Source organism: Sinocyclocheilus anshuiensis, unplaced genomic scaffold, assembly GCF_001515605.1.
Source record: "Sinocyclocheilus anshuiensis isolate Anshui unplaced genomic scaffold, SAMN03320099.WGS_v1.1 scaffold2071, whole genome shotgun sequence".
Classification (NCBI taxonomy): domain Eukaryota; kingdom Metazoa; phylum Chordata; class Actinopteri; order Cypriniformes; family Cyprinidae; genus Sinocyclocheilus; species Sinocyclocheilus anshuiensis.
The window spans coordinates 384-12615 of NW_015536569.1; the positions used below are offsets into that span (position 1 = coordinate 384).

The 12232-nt window shown below is 42.1% G+C and overlaps 1 long non-coding RNA gene across 1 annotated transcript in view; it reads right to left on the bottom strand.

Moving 5' to 3' along the window:
* Positions 1 to 10555: 10555 nt before the first annotated feature.
* Positions 10556 to 12232, bottom strand: part of LOC107702335 (uncharacterized) — a 4662-nt gene continuing 2985 nt past the window's right edge. Inside the window, exon 3 of the long non-coding RNA XR_001635751.1 lies at positions 10556 to 10677. This is a non-coding gene — a long non-coding RNA (uncharacterized LOC107702335). The remainder of the gene's footprint in view (positions 10678 to 12232) is intronic.

The following is a 12232-nucleotide window of genomic DNA, read 5'->3' on the forward strand; positions in this document are numbered from 1 at the left end:
GCTTTGCTGTAATAATACAGGGAACCACTCGTTATAAATCTCCTAACTGTGATATTTTCAGAAATAGATGTCGCATTTTTTTCATCTGAAACGTGCTGCGATTTATATTCCAAAGCCACTCATATAATGCAGAAACACTCAAGCAAGCAAAATGCACGCAACGCGTATTTGCACTGATGCAGAATGAGAGGACAGTAGTACAGCCTAGCGCATTTCACACAAGCTGCTAGATTCACTTTCGCCAGAAAGTTGTGTATGCCTAAGGTTGAAAATAAATGATGTTTATAGTGAATTCCCCTATAAATGGTTTTATTTTTACGATTTCGTTTTAATCCAAATGATGCGTGTGCTAAGTGAGTGAACATCAAAGATCACACAACAGAAGTTCACGCGCGCTCTCTCTCTCTCTCTCTCTCTCTCTCGCTCTCTCTCTCTCCCTACCGTTAAGTAACTTGTGCATTGTTTTACTTACTTGTTTTTGACATATCCGACCGAACTACAAACTTTCCAGTGATGTCTGTGAGAAAGATATATTCACTCGACAAGCTCGCGCAGCGCCACCGCACGCTCAATCCACTCAGCGTGCTTTGTTTATCCATCCCATTTGTAGCCTCTGATACTATTGTTGATCATAAAGGAAGATTTACACTGCAATTAGCCTACAAATGCATAAAATGTTATGAAATTAATGTTTTAAATTTTGAAGGCAGAAATATATCAATATGTCAATCAATTAAATTATACGTTTAATATGAATCTAAAACAGACACTAGATGGCGGCAGCTATACAGTCAATACTGAATGTTTAACATTATATTCATTGCATATATCTATTTCGTAGACATCTTTAATCTCTAATAACTCCATTCTGCTGTCTGTTGTTCTGTTGTCTGTGTTTCATTGTCTGAATATGGCACTTATCACATGCTGTGTGGTATCGGCGTTTGGTATTGGGGCATTTTAACGAGTACGAGTACAGGAGACCAGTATCGGGCCTAAAAATAATTTTAAAAAACATCAACAAAAGAAATCAAACAATATCCCATACATAAGTAAAATCACAAAAAGTCTTTTCAGGGGAAAGAATGCTTGTACTTGTGATAAAGTCCAGACTCATAATGTAGGAAATGTCCCATATGCTCTGGCACATCAGTCTCTTTTTCAATGATAGCACCTCCACATTATTCCCATAGCATGAGTCGATGAATAAGGAAAGGAAGCCCATAAACAAAAATCCTTAATTGGGCAGCAAACAACTAAGTTTCTCAACAAGGATGGTAGAAAAGGAACACAAGGCACATAATATATATTAGTGCTGTCAATCGATTGGGAGCTGCTGACTTCCAATTCATAAGAATAAGTCGCCTAGCCAGTAGAGTTGCAAAGGCTACACTATCAGCCTGTGATGTTTAATTGAACCGATTCTGGCAAAATGCCAAACAATGCTGTTAAGGGGTTGGGGTCTATCGGTAAAGAAAAAAATAACAGAAAAACACCTAAAGACTTTCCTCCAAAAATCAGACAGTTTTGGACAAGACCAGAAAGAATGCAATAATGTAGCTGGTTCAGTTGTGCAGCGCAGGCAGGTTGGATGTTTAATTTAGTTCTAGCCCAATGGACTCTGTGCACCACCCTAAATTGAATGAGTGTGTGTCTAGCATTTATAGAAGATGAGTGTATATGGGCAAGAATTAGATCCCAGATATTTTCCTCAAACGTCATATTCAATTCCTCCTCCCAGAGTGCCTTCAATGGACGCATTGAGGGGGACTGTTTTGTGTTAATTATAGTATAGATTTTAGAAATAACCCCTTTCAAAGATGTATACAGGCCTAATATATCATCAAGTATATTTTTAGTGGGCAAAAAGGGAAAGTTAGAAAACTGCTTACGAATAAAATTCCGTATCTGAAAGTATCTAAATAAATGGGAGCTGGGTAAGTCAAATTTTTCTCTAAGTTGTGTAAAGGATGCAAAATTGTTGTCAATGTATAGCTCACCAACTGTAGCTAAGCCATGTTCCCTCCAGGTGTTGAAAGCCCTATCCATCAAAGAGGGTGGAAATGAAATATTGCAAAAAAACGGCGCCATAGTACAAGGGTCTAAGGTCTAACGCTAAACGGAATTGAGACCAAATCCTTAATGAATGCTTAACAACTGTTTTTTTATTTTTATTATAGTAGTATACTTAAAGGAAACTGGTACACTTAGTAAGGATGTTAAAGTTGTTGGAGTACAAGAGGCAGCTTCCATCAGTACCCACTGAGACTTCTTTAATTGTAAATCCTGCTGCACCCAATATAACAGATTCCTAATGTTCGCTGCCCAATAATAGGTTTGAAAATTTGGCAGAGCCAGGCCCCCCAAACACTTTGGTTTCATGAGATGACCTTGATTAATTCGTTTTGACTTATTCCATATGAAAGAAAAAATATTTCACTGCAAAACTGTAAAAAAAGATTTTGGAATAAATATAGGAAGGCACTGGTAAAAATAAAAAAATTTGGGAAGAACATTCATTTTGATAACATTCACCCTTCCTATCAAAGATAGAGGGAGACATTTCCAGGACACGAAGAGAGACTTGATATGGTTATGGAGAGGACTAATGTTAGCACTGAACAGGTCAGAGTATTTACGGGTCACCTGAATCCCCAGGTATTTAAAACGATTTCTGACAACCTTGAACTGAAAGTCAGAATATGAAATTTGAAGGAAAGATGAGTTCAATGGGAACAATTCACTTTTACTGAAATTTAGTTTGTATCCTGAGAAACTACTAAAAGTATCTAAAATAGAAAGAATTTGAGGAATTGAAGTAAGAGGGTTAGATAAAAAAAGAAGGTCATCTGCATATAAAGAAACCTTATGCACTGATACATACCACAAACCTGTTCACTGGAACGTAGGGCAATTGCAAGAGGTTCAATAGCTATGGCAAATAACAATGGGGAAAGGGGACACCCCTGTCTCGTAGTTTGAAATACTCTGAGAAGACATTATTAGTGCGTACAGAAGCTTTAGGGGCCGCATATAAAATTTTAATCCAAGATATAAATATGGGGCCAAAACCAAATTTTCCTAAGACCTGTAAGAGATAGTTCCATTCAACACGATCAAACGCCTTTTCCACATCAAGTGATAGTATCACCTCTGGATCATCTGAATGGGAAGAATACAATATATTAAAAAGGCGTCTGATGTTAAAAAAAAGAATATCTATCCCGAATAAAGCCAGTTTGATCAGGTGAAATTATTTGACCCACAGAATTTTCTAAACAGATAGATAAAAGTTTGGCTAAGATCTTATAGTCACAATTTAGTAGAGAGATAGGACGATATGAACCACATTCTAATGGATTCTTTTCTTTCTTTAGGAGCAGCGAAATCTCCAAATTTTCCTAAGAGCTGTAAGAGATAGTTCCATTCAACACGATCAAATGCCTTTTCTGTGTCACGTGATAGTATCACCTCTGGATCATCTGAATGGGAAGAATACAATATATTAAAAAGGCGTCTGATGTTAAAAAAAGAATATCTATCCCGAATAAAGCCAGTTTGATCAGGTGAAATTATTTGACCCACAGAATTTTCTAAACAGATAGATAAAAGTTTGGCTAAGATCTAATAATCACAATTTAGTAGAGAGATAGGACGATATAAACCACATTCTAATGGATACTTTTCTTACTTTAGGAGCAGCGAAATCGTCACTTGATAGAGGCTTGCCTTCTTTCTTTAGGAGCAGCGAAATCGTCGCTTGATAAAGGCTTGCAGGCAAACAACCATTCTGAAGACTTTCTGAAAAAACCAAAAGTAAAATTGGGCGTAGCAAATTAGAAAAGACTTTGTAAAATTCAGACGGGAATCCATCAGGCCCTGGGACCTTACCAGATTTCATAAATGCTATAGATTCCTTAATTTCTTCAATTTGAATGTTTTCCTCTAAAGAGTTTAACTCACTTATTAATAGTGGGAAATTCAATTCCATTAAGAAATGTGTTCATTGCGAAAGCATCTGGTGGGGATTCTGAGGAATATAAATTAACATAAAATTGATAGTTTACAGTGATGGCTCCTGATTGTAATCTTAGTTGGGGAATCATACGTGACGCTTCAGTCTCACGAATCTGCCGGGCAAGCAATTTCCCTGTCCTATCACTGTGCTCATAAACCCTATGCTGAGCACACAGAATCAATTTTTCAGCCTCATCGGTTGATAATATGTCATATTCTGCCTGTAAGAACTGACGGTCTTCAAAAAGTTCAGGGGAGGGATCAGAGGCATACTGGCTATCAATAAGCACTATGGAGTTAGATATTTCTTGAAGACGTCTTTTCTTCTCTTGATTTTTATGGGATGAGTAAGAAATTATTAGACCACGTAAATAACATTTCAAGCATTCCCAAATAGTAGAGTATGACATGCCTGGCGTAGTATTGATTTCCATAAAACTTGATATATTGGAGGAAATAAATTCAATAAAATCCTTGTCAGATAAGAGTCCTGGATTAAAACGCCACTGACAGTATTTAGGAGGCTGATGTGGAATCCGAAGTTCTAATATAATTGGTGCATGATCAGAAATTACAATATTTTGGTAAGAACAGTCCTGTAAGTATGGAATAAAATTTTTGGTCCAAAAAGAAATAATCAATGCGAGAATACGTTTGGTGAACATGAGAAAAAAATGAATACTTCCTTTCAGAGGGATGCAAGTGTCGGAATGCATCATACTTTTGCATAAATGTATGAATAACAGAGGCACATTTTGATAGAGCTATGATCTTTTTGGAAGATCTATCAAGAACAGGAGACATGACACAATTAAAATCCCCCGGCAAAATAAGTGGGTGCGAATGTATATTAGGAATACAGGATAGAAAAGAAGAAATAAAAGTAGGATCATCATAATTGGGAGCATAAACATTTGCAAGAGTCAAAAGAGTCGAGAAAAGTGTTCCTGATACAACGATATATCTTCTTTTATGATCAACAATAGTATCAGAGGCTACAAATGGGATGGATTTATGCACTAAAATTGCACAGCCTCTAGATTTAGAGTGAAATATGGAATGGAAAACCTGTCCTACCCAATCTCTTTTTAATCTAAAGTGATCAACAGATCAGATCAACAGAAGTTCGCCTTTAAACTCTTTAGATGGTTTAGGACTCGGTTGCGCTTAATAAAAACAAAGAAAAGATGCCCAAACGGAAGCATCAAGTACACAAAAATGCATCCATATGGAAAAGACAGCCTAAAATGAAAACCATGAAGAATGAGTGAACTTAGAAATGAACTCAGCTTTGAAACAGAATCCCAAACTTTCCCTCCTTGCCCACCCTTACCCATTCTCCACCTATGAACCAAGCTAACGCTACCCTTGATGGAGTGTACGCCTCCCTTGGTTAACACCCAACAATACTTGCGAGTCACTTTTAATCGAAACTCGAACCTGACTCTGCAAACCACAAAATCATGTTACAACCAAAACAGGAAACTGAAACGTTAAACATTTTTATAAAGAGTAAAAAACTCTACATTATTCTCAGGGGGGTTAACTCTACATTATTCTCAGCTATTAATTTTTACTATTGAGCCACAGCGAGAACTCCCGAGAAAATTAGTTCCCTTTAACTGAACATAACAGAGCAGGTAGTATAATGAATCCTATAACAGGCTTATAACAAACCAATTAGTAAGAACAAAACAAATCTTTTTTTCCAGTGGTAGATGTTTGGAAGTCAGGCAGCTATTTAAACCAGCTGAACTTTCAGTTAACGTTACCTCAGCCAAACAGCTTGTGTCCAGTTTTCTTAAGGGGTCATTATGTGCTGTTTTACATAGTCCATCGCTTCAGCTGGTGTATCGAACTTGTGCTCAATGCCGTCGTGCATAATTCGAAAACTGGTTAGACCTTTCAGCCCATATTTCACATCAGATCTGGACCTCAGCAGTCGTTACATGTCGTAATAAGCTGCCCTCCTTTTTGCGATCTCGGGAGGGAAATCGGGGAAAATATAGACAGTTCTGTCTTTAAATTTGAGCTGTTTAGCTTGAATGGCCCTCCGAAGGATATTCTCCTTGACGTCAAATCGGTGAAAGCATATGACAAACGCCCGTGGCTGCTGACCCTCCGCGGGACGCACTGCCAGCGTACGATGGGCTCGGGCAAGAAGCGGAGGTTCACGAAGGCTGAATATTTCTTGCAGTGCTTCTCCAATGAATTCTGTGGGCTGCGTGCCCTCCATACTCTCAGGAATACCCACAAGACGCAAACTGCTTCTGCGAGAGCGACATTCCAGATCTGTGCACTTGGCCTGAAGAGCCGCAATCTCGTTCCGTAAGGAGGCCACAGTCGGTTCAAGTAACTGCAGACTAGTCGTCCACACTGATGTCGCATTTTCAAGGCTAGTTAGTCTCTCCTCGTGCACTTTCACTTCTGAAGTTACCCCTTTTAGGGAAGTGTAAATATATCGAGTTTCTCGGATCTTGTTGCAATTCACAGCATGGACAGGGCGTGTCCAGAGTAGCCACGGAACAGGGTTTGAGCTGGACAGCTCGTCCAGAAGCCGAGATTCTGGACGTCCCACGTACAATCTATCCCATTAAAAAAAAAGCAAGTCAAATAAGTTAGAGGTGGTCCTGCAAAATAAGCCATTTTACGAGCTCCGATGCACACGAAACTGCCGGACGGTGTTTCCTGAGCACTGTACTGTAGGTATTTGTCAATGAAATCATCGCATTCATGAAATATGACCTATTAACGCATTGTCCACGGAAAGCTTGTGGAGGTCCCGTCAAATAAGTCACGGGTGTCAGTTTCCGTGCAAAGACATTTTTAAAGGTAAATATGAATATCAATGAGTCGTGACGCACGTCAACTTGTTAGGCGTTCCCTGTGCGTGGCTGTGTATGACGCACGTAACTCATTCCATTCGTTTTCAGGTGTTTCGCGGACAGTGGGACAGAAAGGTCCGATCGGCCTGAAATTGACATATGCGTCACGTCACGGTCCCCCGGGACAACGTCCGGAGTTCCGCGTCCGCACCTGCCCGATCGGCCGAAAAAGACCCCCTTGACCGCGAACCACCTGTGAAGTTTCCATTGAAATAAGTTGCGGGTGGGACGTGGGAAACGCAGGGGTCAAAAGGTGGCAGGGCCCCAAAATTCGGAACGGCGGTAGCCAAGGGGCCCCCGACCCGGGGTCCCGAGGTTCGTAGTCCTAGATCGCTTCTAAGTATGCGTTTCTGCAGTTCAGCCAACTTTTCACATCAGGGCACTTCGGTTAATTCGAGAGGGTCATAGGGGCTATGTGACGAAGAGGCCCATGAGAGAGATCTTTGCCAAATGTGCACAAATGGATTTGCGTTCGGGATAGACGCTTTTCCGCACGATATGTTGTTCAGGGGCCCCTACGCTACTGGCACGTGAAGTTTGGGGCCCCTAGGACCCCCGGGGGCCGAACGGGGGCCGTTGACGCGTGCAACTTATTCCATTTGTTTTTACAGGTGTTTCTCGGACAGCGGACAGAAAGGTCCGATCGCCCCGAAATTGATATATACGTCACGTCAGGGTCCCCCGGGACAGCATCCGGCGTTCCGTGTCCGCACCTGCCCGATCGGCCGAAAAAGACCCCCCTGACCGCGAACCACCTGTGGAGTTTCCATTGAATAAGTTGCGGGTGGGACGTCGGGGGCCCTCCAATCAGGTCCCAGAGTTTCAGGGGCCCTAGATGCTTCCCGAGCCAATCGGGCACTGAGAAAGTAGCTGCTGCACAGGCCCTTCCCGAACAGAGGCCTATGAGGGACAGAGAGTTGTACGGAGAGCAAAGAAAAATATTTCTTGGCATCTCCCGACCTAGCCCTCTCGGTATGTCGTCGGGGGCCGAGTGACGCAACTTCTCGTGAAATTCGGGCCTCCGGGGGCCGCTGACACGTGCAACTTATCCCATTGTGAAGGCACCCGTCAAATAAGTTGCAAGTGGGCACTTGCAGCGATTTTGCCAAGTCATGCAGGAAGTGCCCACGTGCAACTTATTTGATGGGGCCTCCACATGCTTTCCGTGGACAGTGCCTTTTTATGCAAATCAAGCCATTTTACGAGCTCCGATGCATACGAAACTGCCGGACGGTGTTTCCTGAGCACTGTACTGTAGGTATTTGCCAATAAAATCATCGTATTTATGACATATGATCTATTAACTCATTGTCCACGGAAAGCCTGTGGAGGCCCCGTCAAATAAGTTACGGGTGGGCAAGTGACAAGTGACTGCTGTAACTTATTTGATGGGGCCTCCACAGGCTTTCCGTGGACAGTGCCTTTATATGCAAATTAAGCCATTTCATGAGCTCCGATGTACACGAAACTGCTGGACGGCGTGTCCTGAGCACTGTATAGCTGGTATTACTCAATAAAATCATCATATTTATGACATATGACCTGTTAATGCATTGTCCACGGAAAGCCTGTGGAGGACCCGTCAAAATAAGTTACGGGTGGGCATGCAGTGGTGAAAGTCACCAAAATCCAACTCCAATTCACAACATCAGCAAGTGACACCTGTAAGTTTTATTGACGGGACCTACATAGGCTTTCCGTGGACAGACCTTTTTTGAGGTAAATATGAATATTGATGTGCTGTAATGTATATGAACTTGTCAGACGGTGGTTCCAGAGTGTAGCACTGTATGTTTTGCATAATAAAATGATTATAAACTTAAATTATGACTTGTTAATGCATTGTCCACGGAAAGCCTGTGGAGGCCCCATCAAAAAAGTTACGGGTGGGCATGCAGTGGTGAAAGTCACCAAAATCCAACTCCAATTCACAACATCAGCAAGTGACACCTGTAACTTTTCTTGACGGGACCTACATAGGCTTTCCGTGGACAGACATTTTTTGAGGTAAATATGAATATTGATGAGTTGTAATGTATATGAACTTGTCAGACGGTGTTTCCCGAGTGTAGCACTGTACGTTTTGCATAATAAAATGATTATAAACTTAAATTATGATTTGTTAATGCATTGTCCACGGAACAATGCATTACTCATATAGGTTGTCAGCGGGACAAATAGGCAGTTCGTGGTCAAATAGGCGGTCAGGGGGACGAATAGGCGTTTCGTGGTCACATAGGTTGTCAGTGGGACGAATAGGCTGTTGGTGGTCGGTGGGCGGGGCCCGGGGGTGTCACCTAGGTTGCGGGCGGGAGCGTGGGCTGCGCATGGTCGTATAGGTGGTCAGGGGGATGAATAGGCTGTCCGTGGTCAGTGGGCAGGGCCTGGGGGGGCGGTCCTTAGTCGGCCAGAGGGGCCAATAGGGAGCTGCCGGCCAAATAAGCTCTCCGTGGGAGGTTTAGGCTGCCCGTGGACGCCCAGCCCCAACCTATTCGACAGGCCTCGCGTAAGCGCTCCGCGTCAGGAGTCCGCCCCCCTGTGGCCGACCTACAGATTGCAACAAAATGCGCAAAAAAGAGCGCAGATCCGTCGCCCCAGGCCCCGGCTCACGCCTGGGGGCGGGAAAAATCGTCTAGGGGGCGGCGCGCAGCGTCCACGAACCGCCTGACACGAAGCGCCTAGCAAGCTGTGCGCGGACCCCTCAGCCAAAGTGGTGGCCTAACGGGCGTTAGTGAATTGTGCACTCTTCTCGCAAGGATGATATTTCTTTTTGGAACTCGGTTGCATGCGCGTCAAACTTTTGGTGAATTCCAGCTTCCAAGGACTTAATCGCTGCCATTATTGTAGCACCATCAGTTATGCTAGCTTCATCTTTGGCTGACTCTGCAGATCCGTTAGAGTTCACTGAGTCAGTCTTTTTCTGTTGCGGAGCCTTCGACATTTAGGTGTAAAGTTCAGAAATATCCCTCAAAACAATTTAGCAGCTGTGACGAGTAGGTTAAAATGCGTTGTAGCTTATGTGGAAAGTAAATATAGCAATTCGTTTGCAGAGCTCCCGACCTTGCGACTTCACATGGTAGACTCTAAACCGGAAGTCTCCGTTATTAGGTTGTTTTGGCTGTATTTTCTTTAAAGAGCTGTCGCTGCTGAACGTGACGCAGATCTGACATGCATCATATTTTCTCTCAACTCTTTTTACCGTTTCTGACCCACTTCAGGTCTTAACCCTTTAGCATTCCTGTAAAATTAGCCTAAAACGCCTAAAAAAGGCATACCCAAAGTAAATTGCATGCTGTTCTTGAACCATTTGGAGTACATACATGGTTTTGGTCTCTTTTGAAAGGTGACACTCTTGAGGTGTGTTCCTCAACAGAATCACTGTAAGTCTTATTGGTACTGAGTAATAGAACTTTGAACACACTGAAAAATAAAATAAAAAATCCGCCTACATTTTTTTTTTGTAAACAGATAAACACCTCAAATCACAAACACACATAACATGCACACACACACACACACACACATGACAGAAGTTAGCAAGAACACTAATGTACAGTCATAATTTTGGGCTCTAATGAAAGCTTACACTTAGACCTATTCAATTTCTTACCAAGATTCACTGTCAATAATTGCTGACACATTGTAACTGCAGCATAAACACATTATGTAGTGGTTTTTACGATGTTTTTCAGAGGTGCTGTCATCATGTCCCTCAATATATGGCTTTTTGCTGACTGGCTCCCAGACTTCACTCGATTCAATGTCAGATGATTGTCTGTGATATAAAAAAAAAAAGCAACACACACAACATTAGTTAGTAGGAACACCTCAAATCACAAACACATATAACACGCACACACACACATGACAGAAGTTAGCAAGAACACCTCAAACACAAACACATAAAACACACCCACACACAGAGAAGAGGTGTGCACTAACTGACTAACAGGTGCTACAACAACAATCTCTCTCTGAACATCAAGAAGACCAAGGAGCTGGTGGTGGATTTCAGGAGACGGACCAGTGAGCCACACACACACACACACCAACACAAACACAAGAAGAGGTGTGCACCCTGACTAACCGGTGGGTGCTACAACAACAACCTCTCTCTGAACATCAAGAAGACCAAGGAGCTGGTGGTGGATTTCAGGAGATGGACCAGTGAGCACTCCCCCATCACCATCGATGGGACTCCAGTGGAGCGGGTCAGCAGCTTCAAGTTTCTCTGCGTTCACATCACCGAGGACCTCACCTGGACTACTCACACACAGTCAGTAGTGAGGAAGGCCCACCAGCGTCTCTTCTTCCTCAGGCGACTGAAGAAATTTGGTCTGAGCTCAAAAATCCTCAGACAGTTCTACAGTTGCACTGTGGAAAGCATCCTGACTGGCTGCATCACCGCCTGGTACGGGCACTGCACCGTTCTCAACCAGAAAGCCCTGCAGAGAATAGTTCAGACAGCCCAGCACATCGTCGGAGGTGAGCTTCCCTCCTTTCAGGACATCTACACCCAGAGATGTGTGAGGAAAGCACGAAGATCATCAGAGACTCCTGCCACCCGAGCCACGAACTCTTCTCACTGCTACCATCAGGCAGACGATACCGCAGCATCAGGACCCGAACCAGATAACGAAACGATAATCACACACATCTACACACCACCACACTGACTCTGACAGCACTGTAGCATGTCTTGCACTGTATAGCATAGAACACATGCAGCTCCATCTTCTCTTCTGCACTAACAAACTACTGCACTGAACTTCAATATAAAACACTACAGTATACATCACTGTAAGTCATATATAAAAGCTATACATTTGTAAGTCTCTTGAGTATACTGTGTACTATGTGTATATTATGGAAATGTGTATATTGTGTACAATTGTCTATTGTATATTGTGAAAAAATTGTATATTGTATAAATGTGTATATTGTTATTTATGTATACTGTCAATTTTTCATATCTTGTTGCTTGCACTGCCATGGAACAGAGTCTTGTACACAATAATTTCACCATCGTTACACTTGTGAAAAAATTGTATATTGTGTAAAATGTGTATATTGGTATTTATGTATACTGTTAATTTTTCATATCTTGTTGCTTGTAGCCAAGAATTTCACCATCATTACACTTGTGTACACGATGTGAGACAATAAAGAGATTTGATTTGATTTGACACACATATACACACACACACACAGACAGAAGTTAGCAACACCACAAACACATACCTCAATATATACAGTAAAATGAATAATATACATAATTATATGTAAAATATATATAAATATAATTATATAATATAATAAAACACTTACTT